General features: G+C 40.3%; 1 protein-coding gene across 1 annotated transcript in view; it reads right to left on the reverse strand.

Moving 5' to 3' along the window:
* The window catches only part of LOC106650085, a 44,760-nt gene extending 33,587 nt beyond the window's left edge, over nt 1-11,173 (reverse strand). The window contains exon 1 of the mRNA XM_014367873.2: nt 10,439-11,173. The gene's annotated coding sequence lies outside the window, so the exon portion shown is untranslated. The remainder of the gene's footprint in view (nt 1-10,438) is intronic.
* Nucleotides 11,174-15,230: the final 4,057 nt, after the last annotated feature.

The raw sequence follows: 15,230 nt of genomic DNA on the forward strand, positions 1-15,230 counted from the left end.
TGCCAGACGTAAGAAAGGTCGAAACTGTGTGATTTTTAAGTACTTGGCTTAAACCCCATACAAGCCAGCTACATGACGTTTTAATGGAACAATGGAAAGGCCAAGACTAATGGTTCGTTGAATACATCCTCGTGATACATTGTTGCGTTAGTGGCCATAAAATGTCATTTTACTTTCATGAATTCCATTTTGTCGGAAATTGTCACTGCCTCACGGCTGGCAGCCATTCATATATCTGCTCTCGGTTATATAACTCATTCTGAGCTCATGATTTTCTTACATACTTTAAAAAATAATATTTGCCGCAGAGATGATTTGTAAATATTCAAGATTTAACTTTGTAACAGTCAGAGGTGTAGAAATAGAATATTCATTATCACCGATTTCACACAGTAAAAAGCGCGGCGATGTCATATATTTTGTTTTTTGAAGTGTAATTCATATGGAAAGTTTGGTTATCGGGGGATAGTTCGGGAAAAATGAGCGAACGAGTGCGATAATCGTAGGAATATAGATTCTTTAGAATTTTTATGAGCTGTGATTGATCAGGTTCTTAATTTCATAAACAGATGGCGCATTGTAAATTCGCAAGTGGTAACAAAATTTCCGATTAGCATATATATACGAATGTGTGACACATAAATGCGGTATTTTACGTATGTACATATTTTGTATTGTGTATTTTATTTTTTGGGTGTTTCCATCAAAACCAGTTAAATGAATGCACCAAGTACTAAAAACTGCAGTCAAACGGCGGAACTGCTCGGTAAACACATTATTGTAACTTGATCTTTTTTCCTCCCCAAAACTTACAATCGACCAATACGATGTTCTCCGTGCAGCATGGACAATGACCCACATGCATATTGTAAACCAAGCCATAGTGCGAGTGCGCGTATTTGCTGCATCAATATTTATAAGCGTTAGCCAAAAGAGAGAGAGAGAGAGAGAGAGAGAAGAAAAAACTTGGCTTGGTGCGAGCTGTATTTCGTTCGTTCGATCATCGAACGGTAGACAGGTGTTTACCGGAAAGTCGTTGAGAGTCGAGTTTTTTTTTTATCGAAGATTGGATAGAGCTTTATGTCTATCCCACGCGAGCGTGTGTGTGTAGTGTATATATGCCGAGAACACGAAGTGTTTTTCTTTTATGCCTCTATCATCGCTATTGGCGGTGTCGGGGAAATATTCTGACGTAAGTGTGCATTGGAAAATTCAACACGGCGCCTCGGAGCTTAAACTCGGACGCGGACACGAGCGTATGGCAGTTATTTTTCGCCCGTCGAAAAGTTATTCAATGAGTACTTAAATATAAGGTCTTTATCAAACGTCAATGAAAGCATTTGAAGTTATTTTCCTTTTCAGCCTTCACTTTCTATCTTTCTCTCTTTGCTTGTCAAGTACGAAATTACATTGGAGATTTTTTTTATTACACCAAGCAAATTTCAAAGAAGCAATGAATCGCTACACTACGCACGAAATTCGTTTTGAAAAATGATAAACGTATTTGAAAATGCGCCATCATAGCTCGACGCACCGTTGAACATTGTCGATGTGAACGCGACTGCAGCTACATTAAAATCTCGCTCGACGCATTGAGCGAAGTAAAAGGATTCTGCTTTCGCGCCGATGAACGCGTACATTTAGCCGAGTTCATAATCGAACTTTTCGATCGAATGACATCTTCATCATCGTTCAATGTATTTTATATTTTTAGTCTATAATGCAAAATTAATATCTTCGATCTAGATTGAATGGAGTTTTACAGAGGAATTAAGCTTAAAGTCCATTTAAATCAACGAAATAAAACATTTGCTGAGAGTGGGGATTATTTTTGATTTTGTTATGAATGTTTGATGATAGTTAAGCTATTTCTCCCATCAGGCTAACCTTTTTTTATCCTATATAATGCGATATATAGTAACTAAAAGGTAGATTATGACAATAATTGTCAATTTCAAGTACAATCCAGATTGAAGATTAGTAGGAGAACATAAAAATAAGAGTATGTTAAGAAAAATATCTAAAACTGAATTATCTTATGAGTGTAAAAAGTTTCCAAAAACTTATAAAGGATCCAAAAACTATATGAATGTGAAATTTGTCACAAATCATTTTCACACGAGAGTAACCTCAATAAACATATAGATGTAGTGCATAATCATACGAAACCCTTTGAATGTGCGATTTGTCACGGATCATTTGGATACAAGAAAGATCTCAAAAGACACACAATGACGATACATAACCGTAGCAAACCCTTCGAGTGCAAAATTTATCACAAATCATATGGATTCGAGTTCAACCTCAATACCCACATAAATTCAGTACACAATCATAGCAAACCCTTTGAATGTGACATTTGTTACGAATCATTTGGATACCAGCTTTCATATAAATGAATTCACTCTGGACACGATTTCTTTTGCAAACTTCAAGATTTAGCTAATAAGACTTTCCTTAAAATCTCGTTCAAAAACTTATTTTTAAATCCATCACAAACCATCCTTCCTCAGAGACAAAAAGTCCTGAAAAAATCAATTTTCAGTATATCAATTTAAAAAAAATTGATCCATTCATATTATTATCTTTACTTGTGACTTTTGTAACGATGGTTACCGGTAGTATTTTGTATCTTTGACAAATTCATTAAATAATTTATATGAATGTAATTGATACTAATCGCTCATCCTTCATAACAGTTGTTGACACTAATATAGACATGACTTGTTCCAAGCATTTATGATTCTGATCATCAATAATTCCAGCTCAACTAGTTTGTAAAATTTCACATATTTTTTCAAGGCAGCCTTTTAAGTAAATGAATCAATTTATGTTCAGTATGAATCATAAAAGTACGATAATACAATTATAAATGCGCGCCCACTGTATATATATCCCACGTCAACGTGAAAGGTGTATCGATATGGCGATCGGGCCGAAGTGCTCGAAGTGATATCGAGGACGTCTCCTTTCATCTTGTCGCACGAGTCAGCAAGGCTCTTATCGTAGCTCGTGCAAAGACTGAGTAATACAGCTCGATGGGGATCTGATAATTCGTGAAATTTGAAATAGCTTTGTACGATCGAATCTGCACCGGCAAGTAATTGAGAGAATATATAACTAAGATTCTTGAAATGCTTGAAACGAACATATTTTTTTAATAATGAAATAATACCGCTCTCAACAGCTCTCGAGGGTCAATACGAGCTGTTACCTTGCACAAACTGATGCGAAATTTTTCACTGGCGTCAAAAGCCGAAAGTGAGCATCAAAAGCTTTTTCACGAGCTTCCACGTTATTTTATCATAATGGTACTACTCGAGCAAGAATGTGACTTGGTAAATCTTGAAACAATGCCTGATTATTATATAAGCTCTTGCCGCTCGAGATGAAGAGAATCAAGCAGTCGCACAGCTCATGCCACGGGGGTCGCACTAATAATAGCAGTAGCAGCAGCATCAACAGCGACGCTTCGAGCAGATAGAATATCACGAGCTCATCTACATATAGCTCTAGCTGCAGGAGCGATCGAGCTAGGCGGCTTCGATTCGTGTCGTGGCCTGTAAGCACGAAGACAATTCAAGCTCGATATTGTGCTCGCAGGTTCAATGGACTCTCGTTCGATTAGTCTAAGAGAGAGGGAGGATAATAGTATACACGTGTATAGTGTACACGTAAGACAGCGTAGCTGCATATGCACACAGGAGCCACGCGCGTATACTCTATATATAACGTAGCAGTACTCTTGTCTAGCGAGTAGCGAGCGGTGAACCGCGCGAATCAAATCAATTAGCTTCCTCTCTCGCTCTGAATGGCATAATACGTTGGGCAGGAGCATCCGTATACGAGCGCAGCATGCACGACCAGCTTGAGGGCCGATTGATTGGCGCCTCTTCGATACGCTGCTCTTGAGTCGCACACGACTCGCGGATCCCTCCGTTTTATTATCGTCTGTACAATAATCGTTTCACGATCCTACGCGATTCTTCGATAGTTACGAACAAAAAGCCTTTGACTGTTGAACGCGTGGGCCAACGGAAATGTACGTTCGCGTAAAGTCGAATGAATTTTTACCTTTCTAGGTTATTTTGTTTCTCTCGACCGAATAAAAATAACGAGCACATCGCATACATACACACGCGCGCTGACTTGTACCGCAAACAGCAAACTTCTGTACGTGCACTTACACCAGTACATACACAGTCAATACACACACAAGCACGTAAGTGCAAGTTCCAAAATAAATCCGTCCATCACGCGCGCGCGAGATCCGTGTACAAAAAAGTACACGCGCGCACGACTGCATATCGTAACAAGGATTTTTTCTTTACCTAGGCACATACACGTGGAAAGCTGCTATCGTTTGTTCTACTTTTGCTCTGTTTGTCCTCGCAAGAAACTACCACTGCAGCGTCGCGTATCTTTTTTCAGAGAAAACCACCTGCGAAACAAGTCGAAAATTATATGCAGCATCGATTCTTCGCCTTTCGTCGAAGTTATAATTCAAGTGTCACACAGCTGGCGCGTGGAGCGCGCACTGCGCTCCGATTTTTATCGTTTCTTTCTTCCCTTTCTCTTCCTCGGTGCCGGGGAGTCGATAAAAGTTTATCGAGAAAAGGACAAGTTCTCTCTCGCTCTGTCTCTCAATGAGTGCTAGGACGCAGTATTTAAAGACTTTGCTGATCGGTAATTAAACGTTTCATTAAAATTCCAGAGCTTGTAAAGCTTAGTGTATAGCGCGGCACGATTCTCAATCTGCAAAGGCAAGCGAAAATTTAAGAGGATGCTCAAGGGCGAATCTTAGAAATTCCAATTATGTATAAGCCTACGTTTGACTGCGGGGTCGTGTACACGATAAATTATGCGCGACCGAACCTATTATGTATAGACATAGAGCCAAGTTTAAAAATTGGAAATCACTTCATTAATTGATAAGTTATATTATCACAGCTGTTTCCATTCTCCATCAACGATTCTCTCAGCTGTCCGATAAGCTCCATTATCCTTATAGCTCTATATATAGCAGAGATGCTTTTCAGGTGTCAAGCGGAAAGAGTCACGCTCGTCGGAGAATAATCCAAGGGATGATTTTTTTTTCGTCACCCTACAAAGATGTACGCACAAACACACACACACATGGGCGCGCGCGCAGACAGCTACACGCGAATGGATTATTCGACGTCAACGTGTAAAAAATAATATTTACCCTACAGTCGCAAGCTCTATAGAAGAAAAAAAATATCGTCGAGCATAATATTTTTCACTTAGCTTTGTCATACGCATATACACGCGCGGCTGAGATAAAAAATTCCCGCTCAGGGTATTGCGCGCTATTGTCACGCACACTATGTAGTATATACAGTATGCTGTATAATAATAGAGTCGACGCGTCGCGAAGAGAGACGTAGAGCTGACACGTACATATATCGCCGCGCGTGCATTATCTCTGTCAGCTGCGTGGCGATGGCTGACCTGCGTGAATACAGCCTGAATGAAAGGGTATATATGGATAATAATCGTCACGCACACGACAGGAGGCGATCCTTTTCTCTTTCTCGTTCTCTCCGAACATACACATGCTGCGAGATGGCTCATATAGGCGAGTCGCGACCACCACGGCTTCTACACAGTACACATTGCTGCATGTGTATCAAAAGACGCGAAATCGCGATAGGCAGCCAGTAGTAGCTCGCGCAAGAATATCGCTGCTGCTGTAGGTATGTACACGTGTCATTTGCGTCGAGTAGTGTCGTGGAAGCCGAAGCGAGATACTGTACATACTATACACGCGTCGGACAATCCCATTAGCTTTGCCGGTGCGACGCAGCTGGACGCCTGGGAGTCACTGATATACCTCCCGCACGCGCATCTATATGTAGCATCGCGCATTATATATACGGCCTCGCAACCACTCGACTTTTTTACAGTTCTATCTCAATTTTCTATATGGATATAGCACAGTGTCATCGTGAGCACCAGCAGCTACGATACGACAGCTAGAGCTTCCCCACGTATGCATCTCTTTATGCATAAATTCGAGGGAACGAGATCAAAACGACGACGGCTGCAGCAGCAGCGGCAAAATCTTTCTCCAACTCGACTCCGAGCTCTTCTTCGAGCCGAGTGGCAAAAAAGTGTACGAGCCAATGAAATCTGAATAACTTGTAGAGAGGTCCTACTTTCTTCTTTCTCTTATCCCCCTTCCTCTCGTGCAGAAAAGGAAAGCGGCGAGGGGTCGGGTTTATGGCACTAGGCTGCCGTAATCCGATTGAAAAGCTCATTTTCGCACTTGTATCTAATTGAATTTTCTAAAGATTTGTGTCGCGTTCATTGGCGCTTAATTAACGTAGAACCAGATACACGCTTGATCATATAAAGACTTTAAATACATCTATAGGCAGTTACTTCGGGGGTCTTTTTTTTACTCTTCGTACTCTAACTTGATAAAACTCGGTTCGTCTGGCTGCGCTTCGCTTCCGCGAATATCGATGGTACAAGAGCTGCGCAGCCCAATGGAAACTTAGAACATTACATTTCCCTCTTTCTCACTTTTTTTCGTTTCTACTAAAGTGAAATGATTATTTAGTTAATCAAAGTTATATATATTCTTCTCGTTTGTTCAATGGGTAAAATTAAGAGGGAAAAAGTTGTGTTTAATTTTCAGGCAATGAACGAAGTGGTTCATTCTTCGAGTTTGGCAAGTGTATTGACATTTTCTCGTATCTTACGAGCTTACTTACGGTAAAATTACAAACGTAATGAGGTACCGCGCGTAAAGAATATAAAAAAACACACGCACGAGAAAAGGTCGCAAATATTACCCTCTAACCGTACATTTCCATTTTATTTCGCAGCGCGCCGTAACCAGCTAGCGTTTCATTGGCACGGATGGATCCCCGTGCAAAGCGAAAAGCTTTTTTCAACACCACTGGCAAAGTGCTGAAAACGCAGTTATATTTATACGACTCGAATAGAATATGATGTCGTATGAAAAAAAAGAAAGAAAGTAGGAGAGAGAACGCGTGGCTTTTATTTGTTACGTGCAAGAGATTTTTCGTTCGGTCCGAAAGAAGGGAGCGAGCTTTTGGCCTGAACGCGCGCGTATACGTCGCGACTCATTCAAGCGACGTCAAGATTAACGTCGCTGCGCGACTCGATCCTTCGTCTGCACCATCACAGCATTTCAATAATAACGAGCGTTGTGATTCTCTTCTATTTTTTTTCTTTTTTTTTTACTCTCTAGCGATGATCGGTGAATCGAACCGAGTTTGAAACTAACAGAATGAAATGTCGACCAATATGGTTGTCGAACAGAAAGAGAGACTCAAAAGCTCTGACAAACGAACGGGGCGAACGTATATTTACATATGGCTTCGAGTCACTTTTATGTGTCCTCAACGAGTGACGCCCATTATATTTCAAGGATTTCGCGCTAATGTACAATGAATTATTTAGCCAGATTTGCGCCCCAACGCAAAGTCCAATAATTATCCGAGAGAATTAGTTTAAAAGTCCACGCACGAAAGTGGATTGACCCTTGGAATACGAAGCAACGAGACACCGGCGAGCGCACACACGTACTGCACACTACATTCACGCGTCTGTGCGGCTACGGTCTTGTACTATACCGAAGGTGTGTAGCGACCAGTGCAGCGGAACATCCTTTAGGGATGTTGTTTATCGAATCATCGCAAGACCGCAGAGCAGCGCACAGACACGTAGAGTAGTAGAGGAAAGTCCGGAGAGCTGCAGACGCGCGTCGTTCGCTCACCCTCGTCCTCCTGCCCTCTCTACTACGTCTCTCGCACTTCTCTCCTCCGCGCTCTATTCTCTATGCATGTTGCGTGCGTTACCGCTAAAGTGCTTTTATCGAGAAAATGTATATTAGTTTACCGGTCGTCCGGCGCAGTCTCGTTTCAATATTTTTTTCTTTTTTTACTTTTCTTTTATTTGCTTCCTCGAGGTTTTTCCGTGCTACCGACGTCCGCACCTGAGCCGTGTATTCGCGCGCGCACAGCTGGTATAGTTTTCCGCTGGCTGCACAGGCGATATGACGTTGACCCAGTGCCGAGTAAAATTCTAAGATTGAAAATGTATATTGTATAATAGCCATTGAGCTTCGCGATGAGCTCGTAAATAATCTCGCTCAATGAGGTTTATCACGGCGCTCGGGCAAGAGGAGGCAATTTTCTCGAGGAGAAAAACGTCGAGGCGCGGCCCAACGAATTTTCAGCCTAGAGACCCAGCTTGGCCGATCGATTAAAGGCTGAGAAAGAGCAGGTTGAAAATAAAGAAAAGGAAGAAGAAGGTTCTCTCTAGTGATAAAAAGTATAAAGGCTCAGACCTGCAGCAGCAACGAGGCCAACAGCAGGAGGGTAGAAAGTCTATATACGGGCATGAATGTGTGTCTGTGTGCTGCTGTATGTGTGTGTCGGTGGCAGGAGAAAGGGATACGCCAGCAGGCTGTTCAGACGGCTTATACCAGAGCTATTTGCGGCTGAGTTTGTGATTTATGTGTATGAGAGAGAGAGAGAGAAAGCGGCGAGCGCGCAAGCCGTGAAAACGCGCCTCCGAGCACACGGCCGTTCTCGTAATAATAATAATAGCAATATATAACTTTATATACGTATATGTATGTTAATTAGATTTCTATGAATTACGCCGAGGTATTTCCAATCATGCATAGCCAGGCGCCGAGCTTTGTATTTTTAGTTTAGCGATATTGCTCCGATCGCAGCGAACAAGAACCTCCAGCGGAGGTGTAGAAGTGTACTATATGTGAAGTTTTATATATAAAAATCATAAGTAAACCGATAATGGGAGAAAGAAAAGGAAAAAAAGCACGCAAGGAAGCTAACGAATTAAAGATAAATCCGCCAACAGATTCTTTTTATTTTCATGGAGGCTTATAGATAAACCGAGATCGAAAGACGCGCGGAGTATTTCTTATGGATGAAATAATTGTTCCTTAATTCGATTCGTTCTGTTCGCTAGCGAGCGAGGGTTTAACGGTGCACGCGCAGTTGAAAATAGGACGCTCAACCGTGTGCACGCGTATATAACGTTAAGTTGCGCTGCTATCCAGGAAAGGATCCCCGCCGCCGTTCCCTCGAACTCGCGCCGGGAAAGCATCTAAGACGAGAGAGAGAAGTCTTCGTTCGCAAGTGCATTCGAGACAAACTCGATAATCTTCAAAGCGATCAGATGAGCTTTCTCTCTCTATAACTCGACGCTCTCTTTCGCTCGCTTGCGAAACTTACACGCACGATTCATGTTCGTTCTTGTATGAATGTATGCTGCGAGCTTAACGTAATTTTACGTCAATACGTGTGCGGATACGTGCGCGTGTGTGTGCGTTCGTGCATATTCGTTTTTCTTCTGATAATCATTCTACGAATTATTTAATGAGCGAGAATCAAATGTCTGACTATAATCGTATACTACTACTACTGCACTACTAAGCTCGCGTACGGGACTCATTGCTGAGCCACGAATAATAAGATTAAAACTTAAATCTCACTTTTGCATAATTAATTATTCTTCAACAACCCAGTTATGTAAATGGTAATTTTTTTTAAATATATTAATGTTATTCATTAACTTGCGCGTTCTTCCGATGAAGTGTTTATAAATAATTCATTAAACCCAATTTCAATTGTAAAATTTTTCTCTCTTTTTCTCGCGTATATTTATTCAATGTTATTCCGTGTTTTACATATCCTTTTATAATTAAAAACTTTTTAATTGCGCGGCTAGCAATAAAATCACAAAAGTCGTGCCCCCCACGAGATAATGTCTGCCTTGCCGCGCGACACATCGTTTTCTGGGTTCTCATCGTTCCCTCTTTTGGCATTATCTACGTGTCAAATGCAGTCTGAATAATAAATTATAAATTCTGCTCTTGACACAGTCATAATAAATATAATATTCGGTAAATGTGAATGGTCGATATGACCATCATGATCAAACCACAAAGATACAATGCACTTTTGAACACATCGCAGTGTGTATACGAACTAAATTTACCTCGCAAATAGCTACACACACCTATTATTGACATAGCACATATGCGATTTCATATCTGAAGTATCATGATTATTATGTGTAAAAGTTTCCCGATGCTTATCGGGTCTCTTGCCTCACTCGAACGGGCGCAGTAATTGACAGTTACAAATGTATACATTTATTGAATAAAAAATTCCATTTCCGTACCGCCGCTGAACGCCCTCAGATTCTTATCTGTAGGCAAAAGCCCTGAAAAATCTCTCGATATAAATGCTTCTCTTACGAAGCTCTACGAATGAAATTGAATATCCAATGTCGAATACTCTTTGATGGGTCTGTTGTGTATATCGTCGTTGCAAGCTCGGGGCTTTTTTGCCTCGTTTATTTTTTCTCTCTCGCTAAAGAAAAACAATTGGGAACGGTGAATTCTTACCTTTTCGATTAATTCGATATTTTCTTCGCTACTTCAATGCATTGTGAATTCTCTTGCTTAGAGCGAGGCAGGTGTATGTATACGAAGCAGCTCGTTTGTTTAGTGCACTACACCGCATGTACACGCACACTCGACACGGAAAAAGCAAGAAGAAAAAAAAGCAGGCTCGGAGTCGCTTGAGCGAAGAAGCAAGAGGCAAAGAGAGAAAGAGAGAGAGAAAGAAAAATCGACGCGCTATATATGTACAGCGCTACTATTAATCAGCCTCTGTACTTTGTGCTTCTAGACGTGTACACGCGCTCGCACCAACACACACACATATACACATTGACATTAATATATAACACACATACACGGACGTGTAAAGTCACACAACAACAAGAGTCACTTTGTCACGATGTATAGGCTTGTTTAATGTAAGCTGCACTACTGCACCGTTATACATTACTCGCGTGTAGCGCCGTGTTCGTCTCTTTTCTTACTTTCGCGCGATAAAAATCCATGCTGGCTTTAAAACTGTCAACGCGTGTCAAAGAGCCGCGACGTCGAATCAGTCAAACGAACAACAACAACCACCACGTGTCGCGCATTCGAGGCTGAATTATTATATACTCGTCATTCGCGTCATTCGGAAAACGAAACGCGCTCGATCCCCAAAAAAAGAGGCAGTCGAAAAACCGTGAAACATACGTATGATATTCACGCAACGTCGGACACGTGAGTACTGCTTTTGCGCGCGATGCAGTCGACGAGGTGGCGTGCATACAGCAGCTGTGAGGAGTGCATAGTGGCGCTTGGCCGACTGATACCGTGAGCTCTCGCCGTATAGCCGTATACCCGTCGACGTCGTCGTAGCCGCCGGTGTATTGCATTCGCATGCTATATGCGCGAAAAAGCAGCGGCGGCGTGCTTCTCGCTCTCTCTCATCGGAAAGGCTTGCGCATGCCCGACTATCGGCGCGGCGGCTGTTCAACGCGAATCCGCTGCTGCTGCTGCTGCTCGGCATAGGCCAACGGATATGTATATAGCACGTATAGGCTTAATGTGCTGTACGCGGCGGCTGCCGTGTTCAATATGTCGGTGACTGGGTTACTACCACCACACTGGTTCACCTACAGACACACAAGCGAGGAGAGCCGTCTATATCTTATGCGAGCGTAAAAATGTTTCTCTCTCCACGGCGGTTATCGAATTTCCTCGAATTGTCTGAACAGTCCTTCGGACTATATATCGTCGAAGCTCTCGCATATACTTGCGGAGAGAAAGCCTTAACTCTCGCGAGAGAGTCTGGACCGTAATTTTCTTGGATGCATCTTCGCTTATCGCGCACGCGGCACTTGTATACAAAAGGTGAGCAGCAGCCTAGAAAGCTCGAGCTTTTGCCGCGTTGTACACGAAAACTTTGGTATCAGCGCGTCCACGCAATGCGGGTGCCATCGCCGCCCCTGCACGCCTGGAAATCTTACTTTACTGCCTCGGCTGCGGCGCTCGCGCGCGCGCATAATATAAGCTAGTGCGCTCGCCTTCCATACCCTCCTTACCCCGCGTCCACGAAAGCTTTCTGTTACGCGACTGTTGTGTGTACGTGTGTGCGAGTTCGGGCCAAACTTTGTCATGTACTGTCGCTGTATAGCCGCTCTCTCGAGCTTTTGTGTGTGCATGGAAAGATGCGCTGCGGTTCTCGTGTTATATTCTCGCCGCAGCAGCGCGGATAATCTTAAAAGTCTCTTCGGTGCTCTCCTGGCTAAGGACTAAAAACTTAGCAGTCTCTCTCAACGAGTGTGCACTTGCACACCCACATAGATACACCTTGCATCTTGTTTCTTCGACGACATTTACGAGCTTTTCTTATGAAATTTACAGTAACCACTTCGATTGCTGCGAGTGTAAGGCATTATTGTGAAGTGCTAAAGCCGCCTTGTCAGCTTTTAACGTCATAATGTCATACTCTTAATGCAAGCGACGGTAAATTATTTCCTTTATTACCGCTGTTGGAGAAATTGACTGCTTAATTTGATGGGTCACTAAAAAATTAAATATTTAGATATATAATCAAGTGTTTTGATTATAAAACAAAAAATTTGCCAATTTTATTTTATAATTTTGGAACATCTTACCCCTGGTAGAAATGTTGAGCATTAATGTTGGCCTGATAACTACAAAATGTCCATTTAAAAGTTTTTTAATATATTACTATTAATTTAATACATTACAATTAATTTTTTTCTATTACATTTATGTTACGATTATTTAACGCATTTTAAATGACCTGAAAATGACAGTTGATTCAAAAGAATGTAATCCTACTTTCAATGGATAATAGTACTTGAAGCCACTAGATAGCGTTTGTAAATCTGCAAGTGGCAAAGCAAAAATGATGATATAAGTCAAAACGTGGTTTTCTTGATCTTGAAATTTTCAAGCGAACGCACCCAACTTTTCTGTGGTCCAGATGCGATTCATTCGAGATTCGTTTTATCTGATTTTTTTGACTGTACATGGAAAAATCTGATTCGTCTCTGCGATTATTGTACAATCGATGTGATAATTAAAGTGTAATTCGGCCACTTGTGTAGGAAACTAAAATTAAATCTAATTTTCACTTTACGAGTTACAATAATATAATAAATGCACTTTTGATTTTGTACAAAATTTTTACAACGCTTTATGCATAAACGTAAATGTGTATAAATGTAATGAGTCCAAATGACACGTCACTAAATCGGCAAATTTTTTCATTGGACTCATTCGATATTTTCTTAGAAATGAAAAAAATTTTTAAAAACTTGTTAATATGTAAAGAATACACAACAAAATATAACAAAAATTTATATAATATACGATTGTTTCGATCGTATGCATTTGCCAACCAGTACCGGTAATGTTTATATTTCTAGCGTTTACAATTTGGAACTATTCAATTGGTTTTTGAGTAGATCAATTGTGAAATTAACTTTTATAAATTTTCTACTAGAGATTACGAGAGATTACTTCGAAAAATTTGTTAATTTTCACTGATTTTCAAGTCTGTTTTAACGTCAGCTATTAATATTTCATATATTTAGTGTTCCATAAAATGTGAGATTGTTGCGCATTTTCAAATTTGAAAGCATAACTTAATTTAAAGCGCAGTTTAAAATTCAAAAAGCCAGAAAATGAACCTATAGGTATATATAAAATTCGTAAAAAATGTTAACAGATTTTTTAATTTTCATTTATCATTAGAAGCACAAAAATTGTATGCAACCTAAATTCAATGGAAATAAAAATTGTATAAAAAAAGTTTCCCACTTACAGTACTTATTAACACTATGAGAAATTTAACTAATCATGTAAATAATGCGTGAATTATTACTGCGCAACTGGCTACTCTTTAAAATATCTACAACATATTTCTCCTGTGACACATATGAGCATGACTGCGCGCGCAAGTGTGTGTGTGCGTGTTACAAGCATGTATACAAGTAAAATACGAGAGTCTTGAACTCCTCCGCATGCGGCAGTGTAATTAAAATTTGTCGAGATCAAAAATTCACGCAGTGCTTGTGTCCGTTGTATACAATAAAAAAAGAGGCGCAGAGGCGTGAAATTTTTTGCAAATTAATATAATAAATCTAACAATCGACACATCAAAAAAATAATAATAAATTAACGTTAGGAAGAATGAATTGCCGAGAGGGTCAAGAGAAAACGTAGGTTATAGGAGCGGCATGAAAAACTAAAACAGCGTCGAGCTGTGTCAAGCCAGTTGAGAAAAAAAAGTTCTTTTGTTTTTCAGTCAGGCATGAATATCGCAAATCTCTGAGAGATTTCCGGTAGCGAGGCGCTATAACTACTGTAGCACAAGAGCCTCGAGATTACTCGCTAGACGACGTTGTGCGCGTAAAGGCGGCGTGTCGCACCAATTCCCAATTTGCAGAAGAAAAAAAAACAGAAAAAAAGCATAGCTCAGCCAGATTGAAGAAACTTTCTTTTTTACCATTGTTAAATTCAAAATTTTCCATTCTTTTTTTTCCAAGTCCCCGAGCCTAAAACAAAAATTTTTTTTATTTGCACTCTTTATCTTTAGGTATACCGCCGAAGAGAATTATAAAAATTATCCCTGAGCTAGTTTTAAGGGGGGGGTATAGTTAATTTTTAGTTATTTTTGCTCATTTTTGAGATTAATTTTTTGAAATCTAGTAATGAAAATGTAGTAATATCGATTTGTACACTAAAAAGCATCACTTCAAGAGTACTCAGCTAAATTTTTGTTGAAAAGTATTGAAAAATGAGCCTGGGGCATCGGTTTGAAGAAAACACGTCGAAAAATGCGGTGTACACGATAACTCCGCGCAGAATCATCAGAAACAAGCCTAATGACATTTTTTTATTAGTTTAGAGGATTCTGAAGGTACTGACGTCGAGTTTTTTAAAATATTTTCATTTTTGAAAATTTGGCGTGATTTTGAAGTTGAAAAAATGGGAAAAAATCGAAAAAGTGCACTTTTTTTTCGGAAAATTGTTGAAAAAAATGAAAATTTTCCCAAAAATGAAAATATCTCAACGTCACTACCTAGTAAAATAGTTAATAAATAACGGTGTAAAATTTCAAAAAGATCGGTCAATAAGTTTTTGAGATATGATGTACACCGTCTTTGAAAATGCTATTGTTCAGGAAACGCGTTTAAAGATTTTGAGGTCCAGTCCTTCTTCCTTATTGCACGTGCGTTAAAATGGCAATATCTTGGTTAATTTTGTTCCGATTGGCTTAAAATTTTAACTGAATACTCTTGAATGTATATAGAATCGA

Source organism: Trichogramma pretiosum, unplaced genomic scaffold (genome assembly GCF_000599845.2).
Source record: "Trichogramma pretiosum strain Unisexual culture from Peru unplaced genomic scaffold, Tpre_2.0 scaffold97, whole genome shotgun sequence".
Taxonomy (NCBI): domain Eukaryota; kingdom Metazoa; phylum Arthropoda; class Insecta; order Hymenoptera; family Trichogrammatidae; genus Trichogramma; species Trichogramma pretiosum.